Source organism: Alosa alosa, chromosome 10 (genome assembly GCF_017589495.1).
Source record: "Alosa alosa isolate M-15738 ecotype Scorff River chromosome 10, AALO_Geno_1.1, whole genome shotgun sequence".
NCBI classification, from domain to species: domain Eukaryota; kingdom Metazoa; phylum Chordata; class Actinopteri; order Clupeiformes; family Clupeidae; genus Alosa; species Alosa alosa.
In genome coordinates this window covers 5982524-5986916 of record NC_063198.1, presented here as the reverse complement: position 1 = coordinate 5986916, position 4393 = coordinate 5982524, and the positions used below count along the sequence as shown (strand labels likewise).

Genomic DNA, 4393 nt, shown 5'->3' with positions numbered 1-4393 from the left:
TGCATGCTCATATTCCATTTGCTCTACCCCTATCCTGAACAAGGTTTTATCTATGAGTGAACCGCTCTCTCCTAAATGTGCAAGTCGGGCATACTACTCAATAAGCTTAATGTTCCAGATGACTACCCTCAATATGGCTTTTGGGGTTTGCAGGCAAATTGTACTGCTTTGATTGGCTTTCATTGGCCAACCACTATAGTTAGGTTGCATGGCTACAGAATGAACACACAGGGAGTGCATAATGTAATTGTGAAATATATATAAATAAAAAAACATTTCCTATTAGCTGTAATGACTTAGTAGCGATTGATAAAAAGCTTTGATAAGGACTAACTTCCTGCATAAGGCTGGGCGGTGCTGCTAGGCCTGCAAGGGAAAAAAATCTTTGCAGATTTAAACCATGCTCCAAATCAAATTTTCTCCATATGGCTCTGTAATAAGAGGTATTTATAAATCACAGAGCCCTTGTTTGGACCTGCTAAACACATCAGGGAAGCAAAGAGGAGACCTGCGAGCTGCTAGTCTTTGTTTAGCGGCTTGAGGCCAAATAGGCCCATGCTGACACCAGAAAATGCCACTAACTTACCGTCATGAAAATACATTTTAAAAAGGCACTCCAGAGACCTGTGCTGACAGACTAAAATATATAAACCCATGGATGACCCATTACCTCCAGAAATGTAAGCTATTGTACTGTAACTTTAGGCACTTATAGGCACAGCGATATACCATTGGAATCTGTGATGAGCTTAGTTATTTGAAACAACAACATATTGATACAGACAATGTTCAGAGCTGAGATAAAAATGTAATTACACACTTCTAAACCAGTTGTTTTGACAACATTTAGATAGATGGATGAACAACAAGATTCATTATTTTATAAACCTTAGGATGTTTGCTTAATGAAACAACTATACAAATAAACATTAACAATGATGCAATTCTGAACAAATACACAAATAATAAGCAGGTTCTTCATGTAACAGCCCACCATGGAAGGCTCAGTTAAGGCAACAATCCTGTGTGTCCTCTGAGCTAGTGCTCTCCCCCTCACTCCTTCCCTTCACTAATCCTATCAGGAATTCAATTTACTTCCTGCCTAATTATCGCCTTTTCCCATTGACCATTTTAAAGGAGTAGATTTTCTTAAATCCCACTTACTATAATTAAGGCTTTGGTGAAGATAATGATAATATACATTTTTTTTGTTTTATGGGATTAATTCTAAAAAGAATTCTGTATATTTACTTGATTATATATGTATAGTATGGATATTTATTGAATTTTATGTGCATATTATAGGCCTATACATTGCTATACTGAACTGAACATTCATTACATCAAAGAAAACACTTTCTCAATGCAGAGCGGGTTCTCAGACATCCACCTGTGCCATTTCATTATCCCTGACCCCTAATAGGGGGAGATGCCAACTCACTTATGCATTGCCACCTAGTGGAGTAGTAGCTTGGTCATTATTACTTTAATGACACCACACACACACACACACACACACAAGATTACTTATAGTTTTATTTATCTATTTCCACACATTGTGGTCTGCCTCTGGGCTGTGCTCTATTAATTAAGATAGTAACACAAAGTTATTATTTTAGTTTTTGATGTTCACTTAATTTGTTTGCACAACACAGGCAGTCTAGACCACCAGTATAATTAATCACAACAACGACTATGTTTAGCACAACAACAGACGCTGTAAGTATGCAGAAACAACATAAATGCTGATACAATGGCAATCCATTGTAGGCTATCTGTAATGCTCCGAGTATTGTGTGGTAACTTGTCCCTTACTCCTGTCATTGAGCCATACCCTGGTTTGACTGGCTGCGCCATATGCAAATGTCTGTGGTCCCTCCACACTGAATATGCACAACAGTGTTGACAAGGGATTGTCAAAACATTTCACAGTCAAGGCAACCAAGGGCTGTGGCTATAGATGAACCTTGCCACCAGGAGTTACAGTTGTCAGTAAAATGTGGAAAACGGGGAGCAGATGTCAAATGTCTCCACTGCAGTGCTTTAAAAAACTCTGCCTCGTATTATTGTGGAAATATTGAAATCTTAGAAATGCTGAAAAGACCAGCTATAAAAATAAATAAATAAAGATACAAACATTTACCTTACTGTTATTAGCTTATAATCCATTGAGCTTTTGTAGGCTACTGAATTTTGCTTTCTTTTTTATTTCTTTTTTGCTTTTGTAGTTGGGTAAACGTGTGTCTTGACAGAAAATATGATGTTTCATATAGGCTATCATACAGACCTTGTTTACCTCCACTCGCCAAACCTTCTGCGATTTTAGCAGAGCTACTTCAGCTGAAGAACGGCATAATCAGCAGCGACTCATTTGAGATAGTAGACTCTTCACAAGGGTGATGCCGCTTCATCCAATCCCCTGAGTTCAGAACGTGGGAGGTGCCCACCTCATGCCACTGCGAGCTCAGAGGCTATGTCGATATGATGAATTCACTACCGGCACCGGATAGTACAATGCTTCCTTAATATTGCCTTGGATTGGTTTACATTGCGGTAGTTATTAAGTGCCGTGTCCCAACTGAGAGATTCGGTCCATTATATCTCTAGCGCTTGGACAACCCAGAAGGGTATCTTCCGCTTGAATGATCGGTTCAGTGAGAGCTTCGCCAAGACACTGCTCCCGTGCACAGTGCCAGCATTGCTCCAAGGAGGGGAGTCCAACTGATGTATAGTAAGTGCGTCTTCACTTTATGTCGTGGGGCGCTCCATGTTTCGAATCTCCCTTCACTTTGCCTGCTTATGACCAACGTCGTTTACGCGAGAGAGACGGGTGTTGTGAGTATGTCACTGCACGTTTGACATTTTTTTTGTTTGCTAAAGACACTATCTCACTTTCTCCAGAAAGGGCAACCTATTTATAGCGCTTAAAAATGTCCTGATACCCCACGATTCACAACGGACAACCTGCCACGAAGCCACAAAAGCATACTATATCACACAATTCTACCAATTATTATTATTATTATATATTTTTTTATCATTATTCTATTTGTTGTTGTTGTTGTTGTTGTTATTACTGTTATTATTATACCTGCTGTTGCTGGATGTTATCGAGTTGTGTATCGTGGATCTTAGTAACCTGCCTTATAGCCTACGTTGAATACAGGGGAAAGTGGATGGCTACTCATGCATCTACAAACTGTCAACCATGAAGCTGTCTCTATAGCATTTAATTGAAAGTCTCTCAGAACCATTTATTGGCGACGAATAACTTGAATTTTAAGTTGTATTTTTTTGTAACAGTCGCTCAAGGCTGCCACATTCGGAACATTTGGCATGGTTAAAGGAGAGCTGGTTTACTTAGAGGCTGAGTGAAATTAATCTATGATCTTATTTGCCCTCGTCCATGACACCGTTTGAAAAGTGTCTCGGTGAAAGTAGGAGACAGTACGGCGATCGACTCAGATCAGTGCAGATGTTCCCTAATCTTGACTCTCACGCGTCAAAACATAATCCGCCTGGATTTCATGATTATAGCTGACCACTAACTGTGAGGATATCCAATGTAGGAATGAATGCTAGTACAGTGCAGTGCAGCGGTAATTCAAGCACCTTCTACAGAGCTACCAACTGGTTTTTGTGTTGAACATGTTCTGCTCGTTTTATTCTTCACTGTTCGTCCTCCCATATAGGAGTTTGCGATATTTTAGGGTAGCATACCTCAAACTCTATTTGACCAGTGAGATGGGTTTGGCTAATGCCCATTTCTGTCCCGGTGCCACAGTCGCTTCAGTAGTCTGTGCAACTCTTAATCTTTTTCTGAATGATTCAAAGTGTTCAAAGTTGAAATGACACTGTGAGCTGTTTCACCGGAGTGGCACCTTTGTAATGTTTACTACAGACACCTCAATTGACCTATGTTTGCTAAAAGCACTTTTATGTTTGAGTGGGCACTTGCACTTGTGTACATTTCTGATTGGAAAGACCTGCTTGTGCACCCAAAAGAAGATCTTGTGTGGTTTTGCCAGGAGAGCTAGAGAGGAGAAATGGATTAAAAACAGTGCTTGCAGAATGAAGAGTAATTGCATTAAATATCGTTATGCCTCCATAATTCATTGTCAGATCAGGGTTCACATGTAACTATTTAACACCAGTGTGACTTGGAAGTCTCGGTGATAACTGTGTGGTGAACCATATGCGGTGGTGACCTCTGGGTATGTTTGTGGAGACACGGATGGCAGTTGTCACGCAAACACAGCAAACCAAGGAATGGGAGGAGTGGGGGGGAATCCATGGCTGATGGTAAGTGTGCTGCAACCTAGCAGTCTGTCAGAAGTGATGTAGTGCAAAAGTGACATTAAAAAGGTTCTGGGCTAGTTACATTTAGAGACAT

The 4393-nt window shown here is 40.2% G+C and overlaps 1 protein-coding gene across 2 annotated transcripts in view; it reads left to right on the top strand.

Moving 5' to 3' along the window:
- Positions 1-2411: 2411 nt before the first annotated feature.
- cntn4 (contactin 4) overlaps positions 2412-4393 on the top strand; it is a 105308-nt gene continuing 103326 nt past the window's right edge. The window contains exon 1 of one of the 2 annotated variants that reach the window (XM_048254007.1): positions 2412-2731. The gene's annotated coding sequence lies outside the window, so the exon portion shown is untranslated. Of the gene's footprint in view, positions 2836-4393 lie in introns of both variants that reach the window. The other variant, XM_048254008.1, reaches the window with a different exon arrangement.